Source organism: Anomaloglossus baeobatrachus, chromosome 2, assembly GCF_048569485.1.
Source record: "Anomaloglossus baeobatrachus isolate aAnoBae1 chromosome 2, aAnoBae1.hap1, whole genome shotgun sequence".
Classification (NCBI taxonomy): domain Eukaryota; kingdom Metazoa; phylum Chordata; class Amphibia; order Anura; family Aromobatidae; genus Anomaloglossus; species Anomaloglossus baeobatrachus.
The window spans coordinates 764,751,055-764,767,499 of NC_134354.1; the positions used below are offsets into that span (position 1 = coordinate 764,751,055).

Sequence of the window (16,445 nt, forward strand, 5' to 3'; positions counted from 1 at the left end):
GGTTGGCGTCATTTTGACGCCAGCATTTAACGTTACATTCTGCGTTGCTTCCGCTCGGCGGAAGCAACGGAGCATCGGCCAACGGAAGCAACGCAGGTACTTTTGGTACAATCCGTCATCAATGCAAGTCTATGGGAAACAACGGAATCCGTTAACGGATTCCGCTGTTTCCCAAGACAGCGGATTGCGCCAAAAAAAAACAACGCAAGTGTGAAAGTACCCTAAGAAGAAGAAAAATTTTTTTTTTTTTTTTTTTTTGCCCCGGGAGGATGTAAGGACTTGTAGCTTCCTTCGGCAAGAAAGCTGCCTCTTCCTCAGGAATGCCTGGGTATATTCACCTGGGGCTTTACAACCAGCTATTGCAGCTACTTGCTCATCAAGGTCCCTTGCAGTATGGATTGCCTGTATCAAGGGTCAGCTGAGCTAAAGTGCCCCTAGGAAGATCATGTCATCACTCTTATTTCAAGGGGCAACAGCATTCCTTACAGATGTATCTGCAGACTCAACCAGGCTGGTCAGAAGGGACATCCTCAACAGTTGTCCCAACATGTAACGGAATGGAGTCAGACATCCATGGTGAAAATTTATTCCAGAGGTCACATAGCTATTGTGGATCTGGTGGATGCACATTTTCATGTCCAAACCAGCAGAGAGAGAGTCCTCAGAGTAGCCATGTGTATGGAAGGAAACTTTAGACATTTCTAGTATATAGCCCTTACGGGGCCTGGCAGTGGCGCCGAGGGTCCTCGCAATACTATATAAAAAAAAAAAAAAAAATTCAATTTCATGAAATAATTTAAAAAAAAAAAAAAAAAGGGCTTCCCTATATTTTTGGTTCCCAGCTGGGTACAAATAGGCAGTTGGGGGCAGCCCGTACCTGTCTGCTGTACCTGGCTAGGATACAACAATATGGCGATGCCCACGTCCTTCTTTTTTTTTTTTTGCCACAAAAAACACCTGGATACAGTCCTGGATGGAGCATGCTGAGCCTTGTAGTTCTGCAGCTGCTGTCTGCTCTCCTGCATACACTATTGGATGGAGTATGCTGAGCCTTGTAGTTCTGCAGCTGCTGTCTGCTCTCCTGCATACACTATTGGATGGAGTATGCTGAGCCTTGTAGTTCTGCAGCTGCTGTCTGCTCTCCTGCATACACTATTGGATGGAGTATGCTGAGCCTTGTAGTTCTGCTCCCCCTGCCTCTCCCTCCAGCATACAGTCCTGGATGGAGGATGCTGAGCCTTGTAGTTCCGCAGCTGCTGTCTGCTTAGCTGCGTCCACTAGTGGAGAATGAGGAACAGATTGAAGAAGGAAATTACATCAGATCTTTTTTTTTTTTTTTTTTTTTTTTTTTCCTTTTTCTTCACCAATCTTTAATGGCATTGGTCCCTGAAAAAAACAGTGAACAAAAACGCGGTTAAAACGCATGCATTTTTTTTTTATGCCTCTTTTTGCCGCAGTTGTGTTTTTTGCAGCAAAAAAACGCAGTGTCAAAAAAAGGCAGCGTGCGCACATAGCCTAAGCTCTGCAATCTACAAAACATAGTGTCAGTGCAGGGAAATTAACTAACTATTTTCCCTGCCGCCCATGACAGCACCACATGAGAGATAGGTTCCGCCCACATCAGGACAGGAAACCCACTGATAAAAAGGCGGTACCTCTCCTCCACATCAGTTTGGTTTCCTGTCCTGGTATGGACAACCCATTGCTGTCCCAGGTCCGACCCGGTGTGGAAGCCTGGTACTTACCTGAAGCCGGTGCTCGAGCCTGGCTGCACCCCCCCTCGGTCTCAGACCTCTGCGGCGGTGAGGCGCGGGCCTGGAGCTGGAGCTCGGCCCGGCGTCGCTCCAGGGATGTGCGCACTCACGGCGGCCGCTGGAAGGCTTGTCCCTGCTGGGCAGCACGCTGGAGTGAAGCTGGACGCTCCGGCCGGAAGTGACGCGATTCCATGGTGACGTGCGCAATGCGACCAGGAAGTGACTGGTGTGCGCACTAGGATCCAAGATGGCGGCGCCCTTGTAACGAGGGATCTCTGTTTCAAATATGTCCGGCGCTTGGGACTGGTGAGTTTTTTTCTCCTCCATTGTTACCATTATGGCAGGAGATTCACCCCGCAGCAAGGAGCAGCGAGGAGTCGCCACAGCGTGGCTCGGAACGCGGCTCTGCGGATCGTTCCCGGAAGGCTGTATCCAGTCCGGGCAGCGTTCGGTCGGTGGGTCCCAAGAGGTCCAAGGGAGATAAGAATCCGCCTCCTGATCCGGTATTGCCAGGAGTCGTGGGGGTGAGTGGACTTCGTGGTCTTCCATGTTTCTAAGTCCCCGTTTCCGTGTCCCCTCTCTTGTTAGGTACCGAAAAAATGTGCCTCCAAGCAGCGTCACAAGGAATGTGCCATATGCCAATCCTCCCTGTCTTCGGATTACTCCAAGGCCCTGTGTGCAGGCTGTATCCAACAGACCCTACTCAAAGAGGGGCCGGGGTTCTCATCTGAATTGCGTTCCATTATCAGAGCAGAAGTACAGGAGTCCCTTAAATCCCTTAAGGGGGGCAAGAGGCGCAAGAAATCCCGTCATCCTAAGCTGTCTACTCCCGATACCTCGGCGGGTTCGGCTCAGGGCTCTCGGTCGTCGGGCTCCTCGGGATCCTCCCCCTCCGATTCTGGCTCCTCTTCCGATGAAGGTGGTCGTCCTTGTTTCCCTACAGCAGACGTAGGACCTTTGGTGAAGGCAGTACGTTCGACCATGGGCATAGTGGACCCCAGGGGGCCCGAATCTACCCAGGATGTCATGTTTGGGGGCTTGGATTCCAGGAAGCGTAAGGGGTTTCCCATTCCCCAGAAGGTTCAAAGTCTCATTGCTGACCAGTGGAAAAAAGTGGACAAAAGGTTGAATCTTAGCTCTTCCCTTAAAAGGAAGTACCCTGTGGATGAGGAAGCGTCTACCTCTTGGGATAGAACCCCGAAAATTGATGTCGCTATTGCCAAGGCGTCTCGTTCCACTACCTTGCCGTTTGAGGACTTGGGGTCCCTTAAGGATCAGCTGGATAGGAAGGCTGATGGTTTTCTGAGAGGTACATGGGAGTCTACGGCAGGTGGCTTGCGCCCTGCCGTGACCAGCGCCTGTGTTGCCCGGTCTTTAATGGTGTGGCTTCAGCAGTTAGAAGACCAGTTGCGCAATGACACTCCTAGGAAAGATATTATCTCGTCCTTGCCCTTAATACAGGGTGCTGCTGCCTTTATGGCTGATGCCTCGGTTGATTCTTTAAGACTATTTGCCAGGTCGGCGGCGCTTTCCAATTCCGCGCGTCGGGCCCTCTGGCTGAAAACTTGGAAGGGTGATGTCCAATCCAAGGGGCGACTATGCAGCATGCCTTGTGAAGGTGCCTATCTTTTTGGCTCTGGCCTGGACGACCTCCTCACTAAGGCATCCGATAAGAAACAGGGGTTTCCAGTTTTTCCGGTGGCGTTCTCTCGCAGCCGGCCCTTTCGGAGACGTCAGTTTTTCGCAAAGAAGTCTCAAAAACCGCAAGATCAGTGGAAGGACCGTAGAAAGAATACCTCGGGCTTTCTCTTTGGCAAGCACTCCGATAATAAGCCCAAGCCCTCTCAATGACGCCTGTCATCAGGTAGGGGGTCGGCTGTCCCTCTTCCTCCATGCATGGCAGGCAATCTCCTCCAACAAGTGGCTCCTTCAGATTGTGGCGGAAGGGTTAAAATTGGACTTCCGTTCACCCCCTCGGGGGTCTCTCATAATAACTTCCTTGCGGTCCCCAGAGCGGCAGATGGCCTTGGAAGTAGAAGTGCTAACTCTCCTCTTGAGGAAAGTCGTTCAGGAGGTCCCCATAGGTCAAGAAGGGGACGGCTTTTACTCCACACTGTTTCTGGTTCGGAAGCCGGACTCCACCTTCCGCACCATCTTCAACCTGAGGAGCTTGAATTTGCATCTGGTGCAGCGAGCCTTCAAAATGGAGACCATGAAGTCAACTGTCAGACTGTTGTATCCAGGGTGTTTTATGGCGGTCCTCGACTTGAAGGACGCCTATTATCACATCCCTATTTTTCCGGCTCACCGGCGGTTCCTCAGGTTCGCACTACACGTCTCCGGGAGGCTGAGACACTTCCAATTCGCAGCGCTGCCATTCGGGCTTTCCATGGCCCCGCGGATCTTCACCAAAGTCCTCGCAGAGGTCATGGCACATGTCAGGGAACAGGACATATTGATCGTTCCGTATCTGGACGACCTCCTGATAGTGGGTCAGTCGGAGTCTCTATGTGCGGCTCATGTGACCAGGGTCATCACCATCCTGGAAGGCCTGGGGTGGGTGGTGAATCTGCGGAAGTCCAGACTCCAGCCTCTCCAATGTCAGGTCTTCCTGGGTCTCGTCCTGGACTCTACGAGTCAGTTGTGCCACCTGCCGGTGGACAAGGTCACCAGGATCTTGTCCTTAATCTCTTCCGTAAGGAGTTGCCCAGGCATGTCCTTACGGCAGGCTATGTCGCTGGTCGGGACTCTTACCTCTTGCATCCCAGGGGTATGGTGGGCCCAGCTGCATTCCAGAATCCTCCAGTTGGAGGTCCTTCGGTTTCAGAGACTGTTTGGAGGCTGTTTGGAGAAGTTGACCCTGTCTGCAGACTCCTTGCACTCCCTGGGTTGGTGGCAGGACCCCTCTCACCTCCGGACGGGGGTTCCTTGGCTTTCCCCGGTCACGGACACTATAGTCACGGATGCCAGCCGTTGGGGGTGGGGCGCCCATCTGCGCCAACAGGTGCTTCAAGGTCCCTGGGACGCTCGGTTGGTCAGACAGTCCTCAAACTACAGGGAGCTCATGGCGGTTCTCAAGGCACTAGAGGGGTTCCTCCCCTTCTTGAGAGGTCGCCATGTTCGGGTCCTTTCAGACAACAGGGTGACTGTGGCGTACGTCAACCATCAGGGAGGCACCAGATCCCCTTCTCTTCTGGCTCTGACTATGCGCATCTTCCAGCTAGCCGAACAACATCTCTCCTCATTGACAGCTCTTCATATCAAGGGGGCGGAAAACGAGGAGGCAGACTTCCTCAGCCGGCACTGTCTCAGTCAGGGGGAGTGGTCCTTGGACCCGGGGGTCTTTCGCAAGCTCACGCTTCTATGGGGTGCCCCTGTTCTCGACCTGTTCGCTACCAAGGCGAATCGGAAAGTGGACAGGTTCTGCTCTCTCAACCCCCGAGACGATCCTGTTGCCCTCGATGCCTTCCAGATGTCTTGGTCTCACGGCCTCCTGTACGCGTTTCCTCCCCTGATCCTGTTGCCTTCGGTTCTCCGGAAAATCCGGACCGACAGAGCGGAGGTTATTCTCATCGCCCCCTTCTGGCCGAAACGGGCATGGTTTTACTGGCTGCGGACACTGTCTCTGGTGGATCCTTGGGTTCTCCCGGACGCCCCTCATCTCCTGTCCCAGGGCCCAGTCCGTCACCCCCCCCCGACCCGGCTCTCCATTTGACGGCTTGGCGTTTGAGCGGCGGCTGCTAGCTCGACGGGGGTTTTCCTCTTCCTTAATCGATACTCTTCTTCGCAGTAGGAAAGTGGTCACCACGGCCATATACGGTAGGGTCTGGAAGCGCTTTCTCCTTCAGTCGGGGGCTCGGGCGGAGGGCCCCCCTCCTATCTCGGCTATTCTAGAATTCCTCCAGAGGGGGTTGGAATTGGGGCTCTCCACCAGTACGCTCAAGGTGCAGGTATCGGCCTTAGGGGCTCTGTTTCATTGTAGTCTGGCACAGAATGAATGGATTTGCCGGTTCGTTAAATCTAAGTCCAGGTCTGTGCCTGTTCAGGCTCCCAGGGTTCCCCCATGGGACCTTAATTTAGTGTTGGATGCCCTCACAGGGCCACCGTTTGAGCCCTTAGGGGAAGTCCCTCTCAAACTGCTGTCCCTTAAGGTTTTTCTCCTCGTCGCACTCACCTCGGCCAGGCGGGTGGGGGATCTCCAAGCCTTGTCTGTGGTTCACCCTTATACCCAGATTCTGGATGATGGGGTAGTGTTGCGGACTGATCCCTTCTACTTGCCCAAGGTTTCTACACCTTTTCATCGGTCCCAAGAGATCGTGCTCCCTTCCCTCTGTGACCCCCCTCGGAACGAGAAGGAGGCTAGGTTACACACGTTGGATGTCCGGAGGGCCTTAGTCACGTACCTAGATAGGACTAGGGAATGGAGGAAGTCTCAGGTCCTGTTTGTCACTTTTCAGGGGCAGTCCAGGGGGCATGGGGCTTCTAAGGCTACCTTGGCCAGATGGGTCAGGGATGCCATCGGTTTGGCGTACTCGGCTAAAGACGCCACTCCTCCTCCGGGCATAAGGGCGCACTCCACTAGAGCAGTGTCTACGTCTTGGGCAGAGAGGGCGGATGCCTCTATTGACCAGATCTGTCGGGCGGCTACTTGGTCATCTCCTGGGACTTTCTTTCGGCACTATAGGCTGGACTTGTCCTCCACAACTGACCTTTCCTTTGGGAGACGGGTCTTGCAGGCGGTGGTCCCTCCCTAAGGTGGATGGTCTATATAAATCTCTCATGTGGTGCTGTCATGGGCGGCAGGGAAAAATCTTAATTACTCACCGGTAATGGGATTTTCAATAGCCCATGACAGCACCCTTAGTTCCCCCCCTTTTCACTGGTTGTGGGCACCCTTCGGGGAGTGTTTGTTATGGGTGTTTTTCCTTGGGTGGTGGTATGATTAATCTGTTTGTTGTGTTTTGTTGGTCCTCTCTGGCTCTGAAAACCTACTGATGTGGAGGAGAGGTACCGCCTTTTTATCAGTGGGTTTCCTGTCCTGATGTGGGCGGAACCTATCTCTCTCATGTGGTGCTGTCATGGGCTATTGAAAATCCCATTACCGGTGAGTAATTAAGATTATCGTGGTGATGTGTAAGGGGTAGTCGGACCCCTGGTAGTGAAGGAGGGGAGGGCAGCCTAGGTGGGGAAGGAAGGGTTCTGAATGCAGAGTCCAGTGTGCAGTGAGATGTGACTGGAGAAAGAAGTCTGAGGTGACGGGGCAGAGTGTGGAAGTGGTGCAGTGGCAGAAGAAGTGGAAGAGTCAAGACTAGTCCCAAAGCCGGTAGTGTGTACTACAGTGCAGCTATCAGGGGGATAACAAGTGGCCCCTGCAGGCGAAGGTAGTGCCCTGACAAGGAAGTGAAGGTAAATGGGAACGCCTGTAGAAAACAAGTGAAGTAGTTCCCCGGCAAAGAAGTGGAGAGGTGAGAACTTATCCGGAGCCGGTAGTTTGTGCTAGATCTGCCCTACAGTGAAACAGGGTTCAGAGTATAGCTACTAGGGGGTTAACGTATCTCCCCTGCAGGCGAGGGAAAGTTACCGGGGAAAGAGGAAACCGTCAGCAAGAAGTGTAACCTGTAAACCAAAGTGACTTGATGCTGAAGGGTGTAAAGAAGAGTGAAAGTTGTGCTCAATAAAATGTTTCTTGGTTCATCCACTGCCTGTCTGTGGCTCTTTACTGGGAGTGGTGAAGAGGCCTGTGAGCCGAGAGAAAAAGGTGTCACCGAGAAGCAAATTGCCCACATGGAAGCGTCCCTGCCACCTACACTGTGCCCCACAAACAACACCCCTGTCTTACAAGTGACGGCCGGGCCGGGGGTCAGCCTGCCACCCCCTGGGCGAGAGACCGCGACCCCCGAGGCGCCCCCTGCCCCCGTTACATACGCACACACATAGATAACATTGGCAGTAGCTCTAGGTGGGCCAGGCTCGGGGCAAGCGCACCCTCTGCCTCCCCCACCCTGGTAGTTATGCTACTGGTCAGCTCAGATATTAAAAAAAAAAAAAAAAAAATGAAACAAATTATTGCAGATGCTGGAGACTTTCTACAGATCTCCCTAATGGTCAGGTGGAGTGATGCGTTCCCAGTCTCCTCCCCAGCTGTGAATAGACCTGGCGCTCTCCCCAGCCTCGCCGCTCTGCCCAGTGGGCACTATTTATGGTTGATGCTTCTTGGTTCTAAGTTTGCAAACTTCCCTGCCTGCCTTATAGCAGGGCACATGTGACATATACACGACTGGCACTGAAGAACAGGTATGTCATATAATCATTGCTGCTTGCTCACCTCCTTTAAAGTGAGCTGTGCTGAATTTTCCCTTTAAAGATCTGCTGTTCACCTGCTCTTTTCCTTCAATGTTATCCGCTTTGTTTTCATGGTCAAGTATTGAAGGACTGCAGTGATCACTGACTAAGCTTAACACCATTGTCTAAAGTAGTCAGAAATCCACCTCCTGCCTCACTTTAAGGCTTCGTCAAAATTGGTCTTAAAGGGAACCTGTCACCACTTTTTCGGCCTATAAGCTGCGGCCAGCACCAGTGGGCTGTTCTATGCCGCATTCTAACATGCTGTATATAAGAGCCCAGGCTGCTGTGTAAAACATAAAAAAAACACTTTATAATACCTAACAGTTGCGCTGCGGTGGAGTTGGGTCAGATGGGCGTCTCTGTTGTGCGGTGTCGGCGCCGCCTCTTTCAGCCATCTTTGTCTTCCTTCTTCTGTAGCCGCGGTGCATGACGCATCTTGCGTCATCCACACTCGCCGGCATTGAGGTCCTGCGCAGGCGCAATTTGATCTGTCCTGAGCAGGGAAGATCAAAGTATTGTTGTGCGCCTGTGCGGGACTGGCGAGTGTGTATGACTTAGGATGCATCATGCACACAGTCTTTAGCAGGAGGACAAAGAAGGCCGAAAGAGGAGGCGACAACACCGGATAACGGAGACGCCCATATGACCCAACTGCACCGCAGCAACCGTTAGGTGAGTATTATAAAATGTTTACGTTCTACACAGCGACCAGGGCTGTTATATACAGTATGTTAAAATGCTGTATATAAGAGCCCACTGGTGGTGGCTGCAGCTTATAGGCCGAAAAAGTGGTGACCAGTTCCCTTTAAGAAAAGCCCCCTGTTGCTCAGCCCAGAAAATAAGGGCTGTACTCGCTCTGCTCTCGTTCCATTTGAATGGGAGTTCCAAAAGTTGGTGCACTTACTCATTCAGCAATTTTCAGAACTCCTGAACGAATGGAGGGGATCAAAGCAGGCATGATTAGCTCCTCCTTCTGGACCATATGCAATGTGACCACTTTCTTGATATAGAGGTTCCCAGCGATGGGATCCAAGAACAGTTGAGGCATATCCTGTGGATGAGAATACCCTTTAGGACAGACTATTTTAGGGCATGCTTGAAACTCTGGATAATAGGAACTAATTAGATTATCTTGGGTAGTTCATCCCAGAAAATTGGTGCAGCACAAGAGAAGTCTTAGAGTGGGAAGTTCAGATTATACAGGATGTCAGTTTAGGTCCTTAGCAAAACGTAAGGTTTTGAGGGAGATGTGCAGAACTGTGGAGAGCTTTGTGGGTGAGACAGACGTTTACATTGTATTCTGTAGCAGATGGGCAGCCAGTGCAATGAATGGCACAGCATTGAAGCATCGGTGTAGTGGTTGGAGAGGACAATGATCCTGGCTGCTGCATTCAGGATGGATTGGAGAGGGAGAATTTAGTAAGACTTAGACCGATTTGGTAGATTTGCAATAGTCCAGATGAGAATGAATAAGGGCGACAGTAAAAGTTTCTGCTGAGTCAATGGTAAGAAAGAAGGGAATTTTGTTACTTACCGTAAATTCCTTTTCTTCTAGCTCTTATTGGGAGACCCAGACGATTGGGGTATAGCTACTGCCCTCTGGAGGCCACACAAAGCACTACATTAAAAGTGCAAGGCCCCTCCTCCTCTGGCTATACCCCCCCGTGGTATCACGGGTACTCCAGTTTTAGTGCCAAAGCAAGAAGGAGGAAGCCAACAACTGGTTTAAACAAATTAACTCCGAGTAACATCGGAGAACTGAAAAACCGTTCAACATGAACAACATGTGTACCCGCAAACAGCAAAAACAATCCCGAAGGACAACAGGGCGGGTGCTGGGTCTCCCAATAAGAGCTAGAAGAAAAGGAATTTACGGTAAGTAACAAAATTCCCTTCTTCTTCAGCGCTCTATTGGGAGACCCAGACGATTGGGACGTCCAAAAGCTGTCCCTGGGTGGGTAAAGAAATACCTCATGTTAGAGCTGCAAAACAGCCCCCCCCTACGGGGATGTCACTGCCGCCTGCAGGACTCTTCTACCTAAGCTGGCATCCGCCGAAGCATAGGTATGCACCTGATAATGCTTGGTGAAAGTGTGCAGACTCGACCAGGTAGCTGCCTGACACACCTGTTGAGCCGAAGCCTGGTGCCGTAATGCCCAGGACGCACCCACGGCTCTGGTTGAGTGGGCTTTTAGCCCTGAAGGAACCGGAAGCCCAGCAGAACGGTAGGCCTCTATAATTGGTTCTTTGATCCATCGAGCCAAGGTGGCTTTAGAAGCCTGCAACCCCTTGCGCGGACCGGCGACAAGGACAAAAAGTGCATCGGAACGGCGCATGGGCGCCGTGCGGGAAATGTAGATCCTGAGTGCTCTCACCAGATCTAGCAAACGTAAGTCTTTCTCATACCGGTGAACCGGATGAGGATAAAAAGAAGGCAAGGATATATCCTGATTAAGATGAAACGAGGATACGACCTTAGGGAGAAACTCCGGAATGGGGCGCAGCACTACCTTGTCCTGGTGGAACACCAAGAAGGGAGCCTTGGATGACAGAGCTGCCAGCTCAGACACTCGCCGAAGCGATGTGATCGCAACAAGAAACGCCACTTTCTGTGACAGGCGAGAAAAAGAAACTTCTTTGAGAGGCTCGAAAGGCGGTTTCTGGAGAGCCACTAGTACTCTGTTCAGATCCCATGGATCCAACGGCCGCTTGTACGGGGGCACAATATGACAGACCCCCTGCAGGAACGTGCGCACCTTAGGAAGACGTGCTAGACGCTTCTGAAAAAACACGGATAGTGCCGAGACTTGCCCTTTAAGGGAGCTGAGCGACAAGCCCTTTTCCAACCCTGATTGCAGGAAAGACAGAAAAGTGGGCAATGCAAATGGCCAGGGAGACACTCCCTGAGCAGAGCACCAGGTTAAGAAAATCTTCCACGTTCTGTGGTAGATCTTAGCAGAAGTTGACTTCCTAGCTTGTCTCATTGTGGCTACCACTCCCTGGGATAAGCCTGTTAACGATAGGATCCAGGACTCAATGGCCACACAGTCAGGTTCAGGGCCGCAGAATTCTGATGGAAAAACGGCCCTTGAGACAGCAGGTCTGGACGGTCTGGAAGTAACCACGGTCGGCCGACCGTGAGATGCCACAGATCCGGATACCACGATCTCCTCGGCCAGTCTGGGGCGACGAGTATGATGCGGCTGCAATCGGATCTGATCTTGCGTAGTACTCTGGGCAAGAGTGCCAGAGGCGGGAATACATATGGGAGGCGGAACTGCGACCAATCTTGCACCAAGGCGTCTGACGCCAGAGCTCTTTGATCGCGCGACCGCGCCATGAATGCCGGGACCTTGTTGTTGTGCCGTGACGCCATTAGGTCGACGTCCGGCACCCCCCAGCGGCGACAGATTTCCTGAAACACGTCCGGGTGAAGGGACCATTCCCCTGCGTCCATACCCTGGCGACTGAGGAAGTCTGCTTCCCAGTTTTCTACGCCTGGGATGTGAACCGCGGAGATGGTGGATGCTGTGTCCTCCACCCAATTCAGAATGCGCCGGACTTCCTGAAAGGCTTGCCGGCTGCGCGTCCCTCCTTGGTGGTTGATGTATGCCACCGCTGTGGAGTTGTCCGACTGGATTCGGATCTGCTTTCCTTCCAGCCACTGTTGAAAGGCTAGTAGGGCAAGATACACTGCCCTGATTTCCAGAACATTGATCTGAAGGGTGGACTCTTGCGGAGTCCACGTCCCCTGAGCCCTGTGGTGTAGAAACACTGCTCCCCACCCCGACAGACTCGCATCTGTCGTGACCACTGCCCAGGATGGGGGCAGGAAGGATCTTCCCTGAGACAATGAGGTGGGAAGGAGCCACCATTGTAGAGAGTCCTTGGCCGTCTGGGAAAGAGAGACTTTCCTGTCTAGGGAAGTCGTCTTCCCGTCCCATTGGCGGAGAATGTCCCATTGAAGTGGACGCAGATGAAACTGCGCAAAGGGAACTGCTTCCATGGCTGCCACCATCTTCCCTAGGAAGTGCATGAGGCGCCGTAAGGGGTGCGACTGGCCCTGAAGGAGAGATTGCACCCCTGTCTGTAGGGACCGCTGCTTGTTTAGCGGAAGCTTCACTCTCGCTGCTAGAGTATGGAACTCCATGCCAAGATACGTTAGTGACTGTGTCGGTGACAGATTTGACTTTGGAAAGTTGATGATCCATCCAAAAGTCTGGAGAGTCTCCAGCGTAGCCTGTAGACTGAGTTGGCATGCCTCTTGAGAGGGTGCCTTGACAAGTAGATCGTCTAGGTAAGGGATCACTGAGTGTCCCTGAGAGTGCAAGACTGCTACCACCGCCGCCATGACCTTGGTGAAGACCCGGGGGGCTGTCGCCAGACCGAATGGCAGAGCTGCGAACTGAAGATGGTCGTCTCCTATCACAAAACGTAGAAAACGTTGATGTTCTGTAGCAATTGGCACGTGGAGATAAGCATCTTTGATGTCTATTGAGGCAAGGAAGTCTCCTTGAGACATTGAGGCAATGACAGAACGGAGGGTTTCCATCCGGAACCGTCTGGCGTGCACATGTTTGTTGAGCAGTTTTAGGTCCAGAACAGGACGGAACGAGCCGTCCTTTTTTGGCACCACAAAGAGATTGGAGTAAAACCCTCTCCCTTGTTCCTGAGATGGTACAGGAACCACTACTCCTTCCGCTCTTAGGGAGTCCACCGCCTGCCGCAGGACATCTACACGGTCTGGATGTGGGGAGGTTCTGAAGAACCGAGCTGGAGGACGAGAACTGAACTCGATTCTGTACCCGCGCGACAAAATGTCTGTCACCCACCGGTCTTTGACCTGTGACATCCAAGTGTCGTAAAAGCGGGAGAGCCTGCCCCCGACCGGAAATGCGGAGGGAGGGGACTGGAAGTCATGAGGTAGCCGCTTTGGAAGCGGTTCCTCCATTTGCTTTCTTGGGGCGTGAATGAGCCCGCCAGGAATCTGAGTTTCTTTGCGTCCTCTGAGTCCCTTTGGACGAGGAGAATTGTGTTTTGCCCGAACCTCGAAAGGACTGAAACTTCTGCTGCCACTTTCTCTGCTGAGGTTTGCTTGATCTGGGCTGGGGTAAAGAGGAGTCTTTACCCTTGGACTGTTTAATGATGTCAGCCAATGGCTCGCCAAACAGTCTATCTCTAGATAAAGGCAAGCTGGTTAAACATTTTTTGGAACCAGCATCTGCTTTCCAGTCCTTTAACCACAATGCTCTGCGCAAAACTACCGAATTGGCAGACGCCATTGAGGTGCGGCTGGTAGATTCTAGGACCGCATTGATAGCGTAAGACGCAAACGCGGACATCTGCGAGGTAAGGGACGCCACTTGCGGCACCGCTGGATGTAAGATAGCATCCACTTTTGCTAAACCAGCTGAAATAGCTTGGAGTGCCCATACGGCTGCGAATGCTGGAGCAAACGACGCGCCGATAGCTTCATAGACAGATTTTAACCAAAGGTCCATCTGTCTGTCATTGGCATCCTTAAGTGAAGCGCCATCCTCCACTGCAACTATGGATCTAGCTGCAAGCTTGGAAATCGGGGGGTCCACCTTTGGACACTGGGTCCAGCGCTTGACCACATCAGGGGGGAAAGGATAACGTGTATCCTTAGAACGTTTAGAGAAACGCTTTTCTGGATGAGCGTCGTGTTTCTGGATTGATTCTCTGAAGTCAGAGTGATCCAACAGAGCACTTAATTTACGCTTGGGATAGAGGAAACGAAATTTCTCCTGCTCTGCCGCTGCCTCTTCTGCTGAAGGGGCTGGGGGAGAAATATCTAACAGCCTATTGATGGCTGAGATAAGATCGTTTACCATGGCGTCCCCATCCGGGGTATCCAGATTGAGAGGGGTTCCAGGATTAGACTCCTGATCACTCTCTTCAGACACATCACAGGGAGACTGATTGCGCTGAGACCCTGAGCAGTGTGATGACGTTGAGGGTCTTTCCCAGCGAGCCCGCTTGGGGTGGCTGGGGCAATCATCTGAGTCATTATACTCATCCTGAGAAGCCGGGGACCCCCTTGCAGTCTGGATTAAATCCAACTGCGGAGGATTAGAGGACATAGACCTCGCCGTGTCCATAGACTGAGCCCCAGGCATGGATTGCAAAGTTTCCAGGATTTTTGCCATAGTCACAGACATATTAACCGCAAAAACTGCAAAGTCTGTCCCCGACACCGGGGCAGGACTTACAGGCGTCTCAGCCTGGGTCACTATCTCTCCTGACTCCGGCTGGCGAAGCAGCACCGGATCTGAGCATTGCACACAATGGGGGTCCTTGGAGCCTGCTGGTAGAGCAGCCCCACATGCAGCACACGCAGTGCACACAGCCCTAGCCTTGGCAGCTTTGCGTCTTGTGGATGACATGTTGCTGCCTCCTCAGAGCGATCTGGGGTATTCAGCCAGGAAGCGACCTCACAGTGCAAGAAATCAATAAATATCTATGTCCAGTGACACAATACACTAACATACACTGAGGCACTAGAGGGGCCAGCTGAAAAGCCGCTTACCGCCCGCTTAAGAGCGGGTGTGTGGTCTTCCAAAGCCCCTCAGTCTAGGTCTCCCAGAGCCTTGCGTCCTTCCTCCAGCCAGACATGCTGTAATGGCTGCCGGCGTCCTGAGAGAAGAAGGGGGGCGGGCCCTGGGCGTTCCTGACCAAGAGCGGGAAGCCTGCTTCCCTCTGTGCCTAGTGAGAGGGCTGGAGCATGTAAATCAGGCTCCAGCCCTCCTCGCTGCCGTGAAACAGCGTCTCTCCCCTACCCTGATTGACAGGGTGGGGGCGGGAACGATCGGAGCTGCCGGCGTCCTAGGCCCAAAAGCCGGGGACTAGAGTTATAAACGCCGCCGCCGTAAAAGCGCGGTCGGCGTATCCCCGGCGCACCACAAGTCACAGCAGCGCCGCCCGGTCCAGTGAGGGTCGGCGCTGCGTTCCCAGAACACAAAGTCCCCCAGATAACTGTAGGAACACCAGCTCAGTGTACGGTCCCCGGCGCACTACAACACCCAGCCAGCCCGGAGTGTGTCTGTGCCTGCCGGGGACACAGAGTACCTGTATGATGCAGGGCCCGGTCCCTGATGGTACTCCTGCTCCGTATCCATCAGGTTCTAATGGGTCTGTGGATGGAGCCCGGCGTCAGAGCTTTGAGGCCGGCAGGATCCCACTTCCACAGAGCCCCCAAGGGGATGTGGAAGGAAAACAGCATGTCAGGCTCCAGCCCTGTACCAGCAATAGGTACCTCAACCTTACAACACCATCCAGGGGTGAGAAGGGAGCATGCTGGGGACACTATATGTGTCCTCTTTTCTTCCATCCGAACTAGTCAGCAGCTACTGCTGACTAAAATCTGTGGAGCTATGCATGGAATGTCTGACCTCCTTCGCACACAAAGCTAAAACTGGAGTACCCGTGATACCACGGGGGGGGTATAGCCAGAGGAGGAGGGGCCTTGCACTTTTAATGTAGTGCTTTGTGTGGCCTCCAGAGGGCAGTAGCTATACCCCAATCGTCTGGGTCTCCCAATAGAGCGCTGAAGAAAGGCTGGATTCTAAAGATGCTTTTTGTGGTGGAGGTGACATGAGCGAGCGAATGTGTGGAGTGAAGGAGAGATTGGAGTCAAATATAACCCCCAAAACAGCGAGCTTGTTGCTGGGGCCGTAATGGTAGAACCACACACAAATGGTAATATTGGGCTTTGGAAGGTTAGAAGAGGGAGGAAACAGGAGAAGTTCAGTTTTTGACAGATTCAGTTTTAGATAGATAGAGGGAGGACATGATGTTGGAGACAACGGACAGGCAATCGATGGTATTTTATTGTATTGAAGGGGTGATGGTTTGTCCAATAGGGGCGGTATTTGGAGAGCAGAGGAGGGCAGCCTAGGACTGAACCCTGACCGTAAGAAGATGGGGCCTAGGACTGAACCCTGGCAGCAAGGGGAATATGGGGCCTAGGACTGAACCCTGGCAGCAAGGGGAATATGGGGCCTAGGACTGAACCCTGGCAGCAAGGGGAATATGGGGCCTAGGACGGAACCCTGGCAGCAAGGGGAATATGGGGCCTAGGATGGAACCCTGGCAGCAAGGGGAATATGGGGCCTAGGACTGAACCCTGGCAGCAAGGGGAATATGGGGCCTAGGACTGAACCCTGGCAGCAAGGGGAATATGGGGCCTAGGACTGAACCCTGGCAGCAAGGGGAATATGGGGCCTAGGACTGAACCCTGGCAGCAAGGGGAATATGGGGCCTAGGACTGAACCCTGGCAGCAAGGGGAATATGGGGCCTAGGACTGAAGCCTGAGGAACCCTGAC

The 16,445-nt window shown here is 52.8% G+C and overlaps 1 protein-coding gene across 2 annotated transcripts in view; it reads left to right on the plus strand.

The window, feature by feature from the left end:
• AAMDC (adipogenesis associated Mth938 domain containing) overlaps positions 1-16,445 on the plus strand; it is a 42,343-nt gene that overhangs the window by 4,813 nt on the left and 21,085 nt on the right. The window contains exon 1 of one of the 2 annotated variants that reach the window (XM_075337511.1): positions 7,954-8,048. The exons of the other annotated variant lie outside the window; for it this stretch is intronic. The gene's annotated coding sequence lies outside the window, so the exon portion shown is untranslated. Of the gene's footprint in view, positions 1-7,953; positions 8,049-16,445 lie in introns of those variants that run through there. 2 annotated transcript variants of the gene reach the window in all.